The sequence below is a fragment of the Nerophis lumbriciformis genome, linkage group LG12 (assembly GCF_033978685.3).
Source record: "Nerophis lumbriciformis linkage group LG12, RoL_Nlum_v2.1, whole genome shotgun sequence".
In the NCBI taxonomy this organism is placed as follows: Eukaryota; Metazoa; Chordata; class Actinopteri; order Syngnathiformes; family Syngnathidae; genus Nerophis; species Nerophis lumbriciformis.
Window position 1 is genome coordinate 30450646 of NC_084559.2, and position 14876 is coordinate 30465521.

At 41.4% G+C, this 14876-nt stretch overlaps 2 protein-coding genes across 8 annotated transcripts in view; one reads left to right on the plus strand and one right to left on the minus strand.

Annotated features, from left to right (window-relative positions):
* The window catches only part of ank1a (ankyrin 1, erythrocytic a), a 255027-nt gene extending 246023 nt beyond the window's left edge, over positions 1–9004 (plus strand). For all 7 annotated transcript variants that reach the window (XM_061986311.1, XM_061986310.1, XM_061986312.1 and 4 more), the window contains one exon: positions 7897–9004. The gene's annotated coding sequence lies outside the window, so the exon portion shown is untranslated. The remainder of the gene's footprint in view (positions 1–7896) is intronic.
* dguok (deoxyguanosine kinase) overlaps positions 1–14876 on the minus strand; it is a 251905-nt gene that overhangs the window by 193775 nt on the left and 43254 nt on the right. The gene's annotated exons all lie outside the window — the stretch shown is intronic.

Genomic DNA, 14876 nt, shown 5'->3' on the forward strand with positions numbered 1-14876 from the left:
TATGTGTCTGGTGGGTGTGTCCCCTGGGGGTGGTGGCTGGTGAACAACCTTTCTACGTAACAATAAGAGTTTCGCTTGATTGTAGGTGAAACTGCCCATTAGCAGTCACTTTTTCCGTGAAATGAGACAATTTTAGGGAGAGAGATATCAGGACATTGTTTTACATTGTTGTCCTGGCATCTCTCCACAAGTACTGTCTCGTTCCACGGGAAGAGTGACTGCAAATGAGCTGTTAATTAGGCGAACAACCTATTAGACAATCTTTGGGGGAATGGCAGGGTAATAATGTACAACAATGTCCTCATATCTCTACTCAAATGATTGTCTCATTCAACTAATGAGCCGTTTTTAAACAAGAGAATATATTGTTAGGCAGGACGGTTGTTTGTGAGCCAACAACAACAACTCTATTGTGTTGTACATTGTTGTCCTGACATCTCTCCCCCAAAGATTGTCTCAGTCCACAAAAAATATGTTTTTGAACCAGAGTGGCGATAACAAGACGATTGTTCATAAGTGAACAACAACCCTTTTTGTGTTGGACATAGTTTTGCTGACATCTCTCCCCCTAAAGTGGTCTTATTCCACAGAAAGAGTAGCTACTAATGAGCTGTTCATTAGGCGAACAACCTATTGCGACAATCTTTGGGGAAATGGCAGGGTAATAATGTACAACAATGTCCTCACATATCTACTCAAAAGAATGTCTCATTCCACTAATGAGTCGTTTTTAAACAAGAGTGGCAAACAATATATTGTTAGGCAGGACGGTTGTTTGTAAGCCAACAACAACAACAACCCTATTGTGTTGTACATTTTTGTCCTGACATCTCTCCCCCAAAGATTGTCTCATTCCACAAAAATTATGTTTTTGAACCAATCTATTGTTATGCAAGACGACATTGTTGGACATAGTTGTCCTGACATTTCTCCCCCTAAAGTGGTCTTATTCCACAAAAAGAGTAGCCATTAAGCTATTTTTAAACCAGAGTTTCAAACAATCTATTGTTATGCAGGACGGTTGTTCATAAGTGAACAACAACTCTATTATGTTATGTACTGACATCTCCCCTCAAAAGATTGTCTCATTCCACGCAAAGTGTGACTAGTAATGAGCCAGTTTTAAACCACAGTGGTTGAACAAACTGTTGTTTTGCAGAACGGTTTGTCAAAAGCCAAAAACAATACCATAATGTGTTGGACATTGTTGTCCTGACATCTCTCCCTCAAACATGGTCTCATTCCACAGGAAGAGTAGCCACTAACAATCTGTTTTACCTGCAGCAAGGTCAACGACATACAAAAACAAACTTTGGGGGAGAGATGTCACGGCAACAACGTCCTGCCATCTTTCCCCCAAAAATTGTCTCATTCCACATGAACAGTGGAACAATGATTGCCGGACAATCCATTGCTATGCAAGACGGTTGTTCACAATCTAACAACAACTCTATTGTGTTGCACATCCTTGTCCTGACATCTTTCCCCCAAAGATTGTCTCATTCCACAGATGGAGTAGGCACGAACAAGCTGTTTTGATCACATTAAGGACATTAACTAAGAGGGACAATATTTGGGGTACAGATGTCAGGGCACCAATGTACAACAATGTCCTGATATCCCTCACCCAAAGATTGTCTCATTCAACACGAACAGTGGCCACTAATGAGCTGTTTTTAAACCATAGTGGCGAACAAACTATTGTTATGCAGGACGTTTGTTCAAAAGCCAACAACAAGAACAAATCTATGCTGTTGTACATCGTTGGACATTGATGTCCTGACATCCCTCCCCCAAAAATGGTCTCATTCCACGGGAAGAGTGGCCACTAACAAGCATATTTTTCTGGCATCAAGGGCAGCAACTTAGAGAGACAATATTTGGGTTAGAGATGTCAGGGCAACAACGTACAACAACAGCTTTCCCCCAAAAATGGTCTCATTCCACATGAACAGTGGAACATTGATTGCCGAACAATCTATTGCTATGCAAGACGGTTGTTCACAATCCAACAACAATTATTGTGTTTCACATTGTTGTCCTTACATCTTTCCCCCAAATATTGTCTCATTCTACAAATAGATTAGGCACTAACAAGCTGTTTTGTTCACATTAAAGACATTAAGTAAGAGAGACAATATTTGGGTTAGAGATGTCAGGGTACCAATGAACAACAATGTCCTGATATCTCTCCCCCAAAGATTGTCTCATTCAACACAAAGAATGGCCACTACCAAGCGTTTTTTTCGGCATCAACAGCATCAACTTAGAGGGACAATATTTTGGGTTAGAGATGTCAGCGCACCATTGTCCTGAAATTTTTCCCCCAAAAATTGTTTCACTCCACATGAACAGTGGAACAATGATTGCCGTACAATCTATTGCTATGCAAGACTGTTGTTCACAATCTAACAACAACCCTATTGTGTTGCACATGGTTGTCCTGACATCTTTCCCCCAAAGATTGTCTCATTCCACAGATAGGGTAGGCATCAACGGCAACAACTTAGAGAGACAATATTTGGGTTAGAGATGTCAGGGCAACAACGTACAACAACAGCTTTCCCCCAAAAATGGTCTCATTCCACATGAACAGTGGAACATTGATTGCCGAACAATCTATTGCTATGCAAGACGGTTTTTCACAATCCAACAACAATTATTGTGTTTCACATTGTTGTCCTTACATCTTTCCCCCAAATATTGTCTCATTCTACAAATAGATTAGGCACTAACAAGCTGTTTTGTTCACATTAAAGACATAAGTAAGAGAGACAATATTTGGGTTAGAGATGTCATGGTACCAATGAATAACAATGTCCTGATATCCCTCCCCCAAAGATTGTCTCATTCAACACAAAGAATGGCCACTACCAAGCGTTTTTTCCGGCATCAACAGCATCAACTTAGAGAGACAATATTTTGTGTTAGAGATGTCAGCGCACCATTGTCCCGACATCTTTCCCCAAAAAATTGTCTCACTCCACATGAACAGTGGAACAATGATTGTCGGACAATCTATTGCTATGCAAGACTGTTGTTCATAATCTAACAACAACAATTATTGTGTTGCACAATGTTGTCCTGACATCTTTCCCCCAAAGATTGTCTCATTCCACAGATGGAGTAGGCAAATTACGATTACAAATACCTACTCAGTGGCCTAGTGGTTAGAGTGTCCACCCTGAGATCGGTAGGTTGTGAGTTCAAACCCCGGCCGAGTCATACCAAAGACTATAAAAATGGGACCTATTACCTCCCTGCTTGGCACTCAGCATCAAGGGTTGGAATTGGGGGTTAAATCACCAAAAATGATTCCCGGGCGCGGCACCGCTGCTGCCCACTGCTCCCCTCACCTCCCAGGGGGTGAACAAGGGGATGGGTCAAATGCAGAGGACACATTTCACCACACCTAGTGTTTGTGTGACAATCATTGGTACTTTAACTTTAATTATTGTGTTGCACAATGTTGTCCTGACATCTTTCCCCCAAAGATTGTCTCATTCCACAGATGGAGTATGCATCAAGGGCAACAACTAAGAGAGACAATATTTGGGTTAGAGATGTCAGGGCAACAACGTACAACAATGTCTTGGCAGCTTTCCCCCAAAAATGGTCTCATTCCACATGAACAGTGGAACATTGATTGCCGAACAATCTATTGCTATACAAGACGGTTGTTCACAATCTAACAACAACAATTATTGTGTTGCACATTGTTGTCCTTACATCTTTCCCCCAAAGATTGTCTCATTCTACAAATAGATTAGGCACTAACAAGCTGTTTTGTTCACATTAAGGACATTAACTAAGAGAGACAATATTTGGGTTAGAGATGTCAGGGCACCAATGTACAACAATGTCCTGATATTCCTCCCCCAAAGATTGTCTCATTCAACACAAAGAATGGCCACTAACAAGCGTTTTTTTCCAGCATCAACAGCAACAACTTAGAGAGACAATATTTTGGGTTAGAGATGTCAGGGCACCATTGTCCTGACATCTTTCCCCCATAAATTGTCTCAATCCACATGAACAGTGGAACAATGATTGTCGGACAATCTATTGCTATGCAAGACTGTTGTTCATAATCTAACAACAACAATTATTGTGTTGCACAATGTTGTCCTGACATATTTCCCCCAAAGATTGTCTCATACCACAGATGGAGTAGGCATCAAGGGCAACATCTTAGAGAAACAATATTTGGGTTAGAGATGTCGGGGCAACAACGTACAACAATGTCTTGGCAGCTTTCCCCCAAAAATGGTCTCAATCCACATGAACAGTGGAACATTGATTGCCGAACAATCTATTGCTATGCAATACGGCTGTTCACAATCTAACAACAACAATTATTGTGTTGCACATTGTTGTCCTTACATCTTTCCCCCAAAGATTGTCTCATTCTACAAATAGATTAGGCACTAACAAGCTGTTTTGTTCACATTAAGGACATTAACTAAGAGAGACAATATTTGGGTTAGAGATGTCAGGGCACCAATGTACAACAATGTCCTGATATTCCTCCCCTAAAGATTGTCTCATTCAACAAGAAGAATGGCCCCGACCAAGCGTTTTTTACAGCATCAACTTAGAGAGACGGGCTTCACGGTGGCAGAGGGGTTAGTGCATCTGCCTCACAATACGAAGGTCCTGAGTAGTCTTGGGTTCAATCCCGGGCTCGGGATCTTTCTGTGTGGAGTTTGCATGTTCTCCCCGTGACTGCGTGGGTTCCCTCCGGGTACTCCGGCTTCCTCCCACCTCCAAAGACATGCACCTGGGGATAAGTTGATTGGCAACACTAAATTGGCCCTAGTGTGTGGATGTGAGTGTGAATGTTGTCTGTCTATCTGTGTTGGCCCTGCGATGAGGTGGCGACTTGTCCAGGGTGTACCCCGCCTTCCGCCCGATTGTAGCTGAGATAGGCTCCAGCGCCCCCCGCGACCCCAAAGGGAATAAGCAGTAGAAAATGGATGGATGGATGGAACTTAGAGAGACAATATTTTGGGTTAGAGATGTCAGCGCACCATTGTCCTGAAATCTTTCCCCCAAAAATTGTCTCATTCCACATGCACAGTGGAACAATGATTGTCGGACAATCTATTGCTATGCAAGACTGTTGTTCACAATCTAACAACAACAATTATTGTGTTGCACATTTTTGTCCTGACATCTTTCCCCCAAAGATTGTCTCATTCCACAGATGGAGTAGCCACTAACAAGCTGTTTTGTTCGCAGTAAAGACATTAACCAAGACGGACAATATTTGGGGTACAGATGTCAGGGCAACAATGTACAACAATGTCCTGACATCTTTCCCCCAAAAATGGTCTCATTCCACATGAACAGTGGAACATTGATTGCCGAAAAATCTATTGCTATGCAAGACGGTTGTTCACAATCTAACAACAACAGTTATTGGGTTGCACAATGTTGTCCTGACATCTTTCCTCCAAAGATTGTCTCATTCCACAGATGGATTAGGCACTAACAAGCTGTTTTGTTCACATTAAGGACATTAACTAACAGAGACAATATTTGGGTTAGAGATGTCAGGGTACCAATGTACAACAATGTCCTGATATCTCTCCCCCAAAGATGATCTCATTCAACACAAAGAATGGCCACTAACAAGCCTTTTTTCCGGCATCAACAGCAACAACTTAGAGAGACAATATTTTGGGTTACAGATGTCAGGGCACCATAGTCCTGATATCTTTCCCCCAAAAATGATCTCATACCACATGAACAGTGGAACAATGATTGTCGGACAATCTATTGCTATGCAAGACTGTTGTTCACAATCTAACAACAACAATTATTATGTTGCACAATGTTGTCCTGACATCTTTCCCCCAAAGATTGTCTCATTCCACAGATGGAGTAGGCATCAAGGGCAACAACTTAGAGGGACAATATTTGGGTTGGAGATGTCAGGGCACCAATATCCTGACATCTTTCCTCCAAAAATGGTCTCATTCCACATGAACAGTGGAACAATGATTGCCGTACAATCTATTGCTATGCAAGACGGTTGTTCACAATCCAACAACAATTATTGTGTTTCACATTGTTGTCCTTACATCTTTCCCCCAAATATTGTCTCATTCTACAAATAGATTAGGCACTAACAAGCTGTTTTGTTCACATTAAAGACATTAAGTAAATGTGACAATATTTGGGTTAGAGATGTCATAGTACCAATGAATAACAATGTCCTGATATCCCTCCCCCAAAGATTGTCTCATTCAACACAAAGAATGGCCACTACCAAGCGTTTTTTCCGGCATCAACAGCATCAACTTAGAGAGACAATATTTTGGGTTAGAGATGTCAGCGCACCATTGTCCTGAAATCTTTCCCCCCAAAATGGTCTCATTCCACATGAACAGTGGAACAATGATTGTCGGACAATCTATTGCTATGCAAGACTGTTGTTCACAATCTAACAACAATTATTGGGTTGCACATTGTTGTCCTGACATCTTTCCCCCAAAGATTGTCTCATTCCACAGATGGAGTAGGCATCAAGGGCAACAACTTAGAGAGACAATTTTGGGTTAGAGATGTCGGGGCAACAACGTACAACAATGTCTTGGCAGCTTTCCCCCAAAAATGGTCTCATTCCACATGAACAGTGGAACATTGATTGCCGAACAATCTATTGCTATGCAAGACGGTTGTTCACAATCTAACAACAACAATTATTGGGTTGCACATTGTTGTCCTGACATCTTTCCCCCAAAGATTGTCTCAATCCACAGATGGATTAAGCACTAAAAAGCTGTTTTTTTCACATTAAGGAAATTAACTAAAAGAGACAATATTTGGGTTGGAGATGTCAGGGCACCAATATCCTGACATCTTTCCCCCAAAAATGGTCTCATTCCACATGAACAGTGGAACATTGATTGCCGAACAATCTATTGCTATACAAGACGGTTGTTCACAATCTAACAACAACAATTATTGTGTTGCACAATGTTGTCCTGACATCTTTCCCCCAAAGATTGTCTCATACCACAGATGGAGTAGGCATCAAGGGCAACAACTTAGAGAGACAATATTCGGGTTAGAGATGTCGGGGCAACAACGTACAACAATGTCTTGGCAGCTTTCCCCCAAAAATGGTCTCATTCCACATGAATAGTGGAACATTGATTGCCGAACAATCTGTTGCTATGAAGACGGTTGTTCACAATCTAACAACAACAACAATTATTGTGTTGCACATTGTTGTCCTTACATCTTTCCCCCAAAGATAGTCTCATTCTACAAATAGATTAGGCACTAACAAGCTGTTTTGTTCACATTAAGGACATTAACTAAGAGAGACAATATTTGGGTTAGAGATGTCAGGGCACCAATGTACAACAATGTCGTGATATTCCTCCCCCAAAGATTGTCTCATTCAACACAAAGAATGGCCACTAACAAGCGTTTTTTCCGGCATCAACGGAAACAACTTAAAGAGACAATTTTTTGGGTTAGAGATGTCAGGGCAACAATGTACAACAACGTCCTGAAATGCCTCCCCCAAAGATTGTCTCATTCCACACAAAGAGCGGACATTAAATAACTGTTTTGCCACCTATCAGGCAAACAAACATAGAGTAATGTTATGCAGGATGGTCGTTCCCCAGCTACACCATGGGACCCACCTGCCAGATATATAAATAGGGAGACTCCACACCTAAAAATTGAGAACAGAGGACACCTTTTGGGTTAAAGGTGAAACATCCTTAGCAAACAAGAAGAGTCCACTTGCTTCGATTCAACCTTTGCGGATTACAATGACCTGGACAACCCAGGATCTACACAGACATGTACGGATGTAGCTTGGAGGAGATCATAAGCTCGTTCCTAAACTAGCATGTGTTCCTCTCTCTTTAGAGTTCTCTGCAGGACTCCACCCCATCACCAAAAACCTCCTACATGGACACATGACCAGCAGCAGCTGACACAAACGGAAGAACACTCGCAAACAAAAAAGGCAGAAAGAACGAAAGAAATGAATGGCACCAACTCATTGCTGCTGCACATACCAGAAGGAAAAATTTAGTTTTTATGACCTTTTTATTTCCATTTAAGAACCCAGGAGGACAAAGGATCTACTACTTAACTAGAAAGCATGATTTCGTATAAAACAAAAGAGACAAAAAAACGTAGCAACCTAAAAAGATGTTTCCTATTGTCTGTGTCAGCATGAGCGACTGCCGCCGCATGGCCTGTCTTTAACCACAAATAGTGAAGGGGAGGGGGATGCTTGGAGGGCACAGGCATGCAATGCATTGTGGGCTATACATTTGGGGGACACATTTTCTAAACCAGGGTGACATTGAGCCAACGTTCCATCAAAAACGGGAGTGACCATGCGGAGGTGAACTATGACCTCTACTCCAGCGAAGAGCCTCACTCACAGGTTGAGCTTCAACCATCAGCGGAGCATATATTGTGTGTCTTGTACATATTATGGTATGCACTAAGATGCTCTCTCTCTCTCTCTCTCTCTTTCTCTCTCTCTCTCTCTCTCTCTCTCTCTCTCTCTCTCTCTCTGTCTCTGTGTGTGGCTGTGTTACATGTGTTGTTAAAATGTCACGCCAATGATGCTGCTTTTTCTGGACCATACAGTATTATTCCTCCCTCTTGTTTCGCCCATTCAATCAGAACCTATATTCTATTATATCTCTTTGTGTATATACCACATACTAATGTGACCTTTGATACATATTCCCCACGCTCTCCGTGTACTTTTGCCTCTCTGACGCGACATAAGACATCTTCAGCAACTGTGTTCGGAGGTAAAGTTTGAGCCCTTCTTCAGAGCGGCAATAAGAAATAAGACGTTTTATTATATCCTCCCTATAGAGTCCAAATACTACTTTCAACTAGTGCTGTCAAATGGTTAATTTTTATTAATCATGATTACCGTATTTTCCGGGCCACTGAATTTTAGAAAAAACATTGTTTTCATATATTAGCCACACCAGACTATAAGCCACAGATACAGTGGGGCAAAAAAGTATTTAGTCAGCCACCGATTGTGCAAGTTCTCCCACTTAAAATGATGACAGAGATCTGTAATTTTCATCATAGGTACACTTCAACTGTGAGAGACAGAATGTGAAAAAAAATCCAGGAATTCACATTGTAGGAATTTTAAAGAATTTATTTGTAAATTATGGTGGAAAATAAGTATTTGGTCACTTCAAACAAGGAAGATCTCTGGCTCTCACAGACCTGAAACTTCTTCTTTAAGAAGCTCTTCTGTCCTCCACTCGTTACCTGTATTAATTAATAAACCTGTTTGAACTCGTTATCTGTATAAAAGACACCTGTCCACAGCCTCAAACAGTCAGACTCCAAACTCCACTATGGCCAAGACCAAAGAGCTGTCGAAGGACACCAGGAAAAGAATTGTAGACCTGCACCAGACTGTGAAGAGTGAATCTACAATAGGCAAGCAGCTTGGTGTGAAAAAATCAACTGTGGGAGCAATTATCAGAAAATGGAAGACATACAAGATCACTGATAATCTCCCTCGATCTGGGGCTCCACGCAAGATCTCATCCCGTGGGTTCAAAATGATCATGAGAACGGTGAGCAAAAATCCCAGAACCACACGGGGGGACCTGGTGAATGACCTGCAGAAAGCTGGGACCAAAGTAACAAAGGTTACCATCAGTAACACACTACGCCGACAGGAATCAAATCCTGCAGTGGCAGACGTGTCCTACTGCTTAAGCCAGTGCATGTCCAGGCCCGTCTGAAGTTTGCCAGAGAGCACATGGATGATACAGCAGAGGATTGGGAGAATGTCATGTGGTCAGATGAAACCAAAATAGAACTTTTTGGTATAAACTCAACACGTCGTGTTTGGAGGAAGAAGAATACTGAGTTGCATCCCAAGAACACCATACCTACTGTGAAGCATGGGGGTGGAAACATTATGCTTTGGGGCTGTTTTTCTGCTAAGGGGACAGGCCGACTGATCCGTGTTAAGGAAAGAATGAATGGGGCCATGTATCGTGAGATTTTGAGCCAAAACCTCCTTCCATCAGTGAGAGCTTTGAAGATGAAACGTGACTGGGTCTTCCAGCATGACAATGATCCCAAACACACCGCCCGGGCAACGAAGGATTGGCTCCGTAAGAAGCATTTGAAAGTCCTGGAGTGGCCTAGCCAGTCTCCAGACCTCAACCCCATAGAAAATCTGTGGAGGGAGTTGAAAGTCCGTGTTGTTCGGCAACAGCCCCAAAATATCACTGCTCTCGAGAAGATCTGCATGGAGGAATGGGTCAAAATACCAACTACTGTGTGTGCAAACCTGGTAAAGACCTATAGTAATCGTTTGACCTCTGTTATTGCCAACAAAGGTTATATTACAAAGTATTGAGTTGAATTTTTGTTATTGACCAAATACTTATTTTCCACCATAATTTACAAATAAATTCTTTAAAAATCCTACAATGTGAATTCCAGGCTTTCTTTTTCACATTCTGTCTCTCACAGTTGAAGTGTACCTATGATGAAAATTACAGACCTCTGTCATCATTTTAAGTGGGAGAACTTGCACAATTGGTGGCTGACTAAATACTTTTTTGCCCCACTGTATATACACTATATTGCCAAAAGTATTTGGCCACCTGCCTTGACTCACATATGAACTTGAAGTGCCATCCCGTTCCTAACCCATAGGGTTCAATATGATGTGGGTCCACCTTTTGCAGCTATTACAGCTTCAACTCTCCTGGGAAGGCTGTCCACAATGTTGCGGAGTGTGTTTTTAGGCATTTCCGACCATTCTTCCATTGGTGAGGTCACACACTGATGTTGGTCGAGAAGGCCTGGCTCTCAGTCTCCGTTCTAATTCATCCCAAAGGTGTTCTATCGGGTTCAGGTCAGGACTCTGTGCAGGCCAGTCAAGCTCATCTACACCAGACTCTGCCATCCATGGCTTTATGGACCTTGCTTTGTGCACTGGTGCACAGTCATGTTGGAAGAGGAAGGGGTCCGCTCCAAACTGTTCCCACAAGATTGGGGGCATGGAGTTGTCCAAAATATTTTGGTATCCTGGAGCATTCAAAGTTACTTTCACTGGAACTAAGGGGCCAAGCCCAGCTCCTGAAAAACAACCCCACACCAAAATTCCTCCGCTGACCCCGTCTCTGTCAGTTTATGTGGCCTACCACTTTGTGGCTGAGTTGCGGTTGTTCCCAAACTCTTCCATTTTGTTATAATAAAGCCGACAGTTGACTTTGGAATATTTAGGAGCAAAGAAATTTCACGACTGTATTTGTTGCACAGGTGGCATCCTATGACAGTTCCACGCTGGAAATCACTGAGCTCCTGAGAGCGGCCCATTCTTTCACAAATAATTGTAGAAACTGTCTCCATGCCTAAGTGCTTGATTCAGGTGATTCGGACACCTGATTCTGATCACTTGGATGGGTGGCCAAATACTTTTGGCAATATAGTGTACGTTGTAAAATGAGATATTTACACAGAAAAATCCACAGATTAGCCCGCACCTTTGTATAAACCGCGATGTTCAAAGCTTGGGAAAAAATAGCGGCTTATAGTCCGGAAAATACAGTAATCACAGGTTATCTAATAACTGCTTGTTGAGTTAATTTTCATTAATCATGATTACCGTATTTTCCGGACTACTGAATTTTTGAAAAAATATTTATTTTCATTTATTAGCCGCACCAGACTATAAACCGCAGATATATACGTTGTAAAATGAGATATTCACACCGAAAAATCCATAGATTGGCCGGACCTTTGTATAAACCGCGGGGGGTTCAAAGCTTGGGAAAAAATAGCGGCTTATAGTCCGGAAAGTACAGTAATTGATAAGTACATTTTTATCAATCATGATTACCGTGTTTTCCGGACTACTGAATTTTAGAAAAACTTTTTTCACATATTAGCCGCACCAGACTGTAAGCCGCAGATATATACGTTGTAAAATGAGATATTTACACAGAAAAATTTTGTAAATGTTTATTTACATACCTTGAATGTTTCCAAACGGTGCCTGTAACACGGCGGTAAGACGGATGATCAAAGAAAACAGAAAAGTCATTGATATTTGGCTACCCCTGTGGTAAATTTTAAATGTGCTCTATAAATAAAGTTGATTTGATTTGATTTGATCTATGTTCATCCTCTGTAAGATGAATACGATTTTTCTCCTTTTTTATAAGGTTCAAGATGTTTATCAGGTTCCTTCATTGTAATTTGAATGGTTTCTTAAAGTGGATCATTTTAGTGCACTGTTTGATTTCTTTGCTTAATCCATTCCATAATTTGGCCGATAGCGGAGAAAAATCCATGGATATTAGCCACGGGGTTCAAAGTGTGGGAAAAAATTGTGGTTTATAGTCCGGAAAATACAGTAATCACAGGTTATCTAATAACTGTGTGTTGAGTTAGATAACTTGAAAAAGACCCCAATATTTGGACAAAAATGCAATTTTGTCAGAATGTCAATCAGGAACATTTTTTTAAAATGTTTTGGGTTACTTGAATGCACTACAAATGCACTACATTTACTCGCTGAAAACTTGGTAATGTTTTATAATAAATTCCGTAATTAACCTGCGTGTATACACGATTAATGCGATAATTATTTGTGATTAACTGTCTATCTGTGTTGGCCCTGCGATGAGATGGCGACTTGTCCAGGGTGTACCCCGCCTTCCGCCCGATTGTAGCTGGGATAGGCTCCAGCGCCCCCCGCGACCCCAAAGGGAATAAGCGGTAGAAAATGGATGGATGGATGGATACATGAGTTTACTCGTTATTTTCCGCCAGCCCTACTTTTAACCCCTCATGAAGCAGTCCTCCGCCCCGATATATGACGCACCACATGACCACCACGTGTTGGTTGTGAGGGTTCCCGATGTTTCGTCTCCTCGGCCATTCGTGCACATGTAGCAGAGTCAGCCACCGATCACTGTGAAGAGAGACGGACCCACGCCTGTGAGCCCAACCCTTGCTCAATCATTGTGCAAGTTGCAATAAGTAGCTACGCAAATAAACCGATTGTGTAACGACACACAGTTTGGGTGTCACAGTCTGTCATTCGCAGCGTTACACCACTCGGAAATGATGTCAGTACATTAAGAATTGCACATTCGATCACTTTTTCCCTCTTATACGGTTGACACGACGTCCAAATCTGCAAGTTTTTGTTACTCATCAAGGGAAATGTCTGTGCCATCCCATCTTTAATACCTGCAAGCCTTTTTGTTTCTTCTAGATGTTATTCTCACAAGAAGTTGCAATAAACACTATATTATATGTTGAGAGATGATGAATGTCAAGTCTTGGTAATACTGTTATGTGTTAATAATGTGTTGACTATAATATTTAGTAGATGAGATGAAATATACTGTCTCTATTTGCTGTTAGCACCCTGTTTTCATTGCAAACATACTCGACTATGGCATTTTTTAAAATCCTTTCATTGGATATTTTTTCTAGTATGTTCTTTTTTTTAATGCACCAAAAAAAAAGTGTGTAATGGTGTCCTCTTCCTTATGGCTTATTTTTTCAAGCAGGGGCCACTGATGATGTCAGGGTTGGGTTGGGAGGGGGGTCTATAATAAAACAAATAGCAATGAAGCTTGGCGGCTCCAATGGTTAGCAGATGACGAGCATTTTTCCACGCCGCTCCCACGTGGCGACACTTTGTGGAGGAGTCTTGTGTTACGTGCACGCGGAGGGATGGTCAATTACTAATGGAGATGCCATGCACCCATTCATGCAAAATGTTACCATTGCAAAAAATAGGGAAGACATGTACTGTATATTCCTTTTAGAGTGGATGGAAGACAATATTAGCGCAATAGTATATTACTCAATACTAAGGAATGCAAATGCACACATGCACAGAAAATGTTTTTAACATAAAAGGCTATATATATATATATGAAATATATGAGAATATATATTTACTTAGAATGCTATGCACCCTTCCTTGTCAACTGGGATTTTAGTTATGTTATGGATGTACTTTTAGCATCGAACCCATGTAGCTACAAAGAGACTGTTGACTTCTGGGTAATGCCTGCACCTGAGGATGAATTAAGGGTCTCGCGGGTATTTGGACTTGTTTCGTTTGCATTTTTTTTATTATTGTTATGGGGAATCCAACATCAATTTAAAGTCGACATGTACAAAAAAAAAAAAAAAAAAAAAGTCTAATCAACTCCAAGAACATCTGTTGACAACCTACTCTGTACACCAGCTCAACATTTACAAAAATTAATAAAGAAATGCAATGTCTTTGTGTACGGTCATTCATTGAATAATTCCATCGTTGTGGTTTGTGCAGCCCTTTGAGACACTTGTGATAAAGGGCTATATAAATCAGTGTTTTTCTGCCACTGCACCGCGGCACACTAGTGTACCATGAGATATTATGTCATTTCACCTAAGTGGGTTAAAAATATTTTTTGCAAACCAGTAATTATAATCCGCAAATGTGCCGTTGTTGAGTGTCTGTGCTGTCTGGAGCTCGGCAGAGTAACCGTGTAATACTCTTCCATATCAGTAGGTGGCAGCAGGTAGCTAATTGCCTTGTAGATGTCGGGAACCACGACGATGGTTTGCAGGTAAAAAGGTATCTAACGCTTAAACCAAAAATAAACAGAAGGCGGGCGCCGCTAAGAAAAGGCATTGACGCTTAGGGGTGGCTATGCAAAACGAAGCTAAAACTGAACTGGCTGCAAAGTAAACAAAAACAGAATGCTGGACGACAGCAAAGACTTACAGCGTATGGAGCAGACGGCATCCACAAAGTACAACCGTACATGACATGACAATCAACCCCAAAATAGGAGCGCAGGACAAGAGCTAAA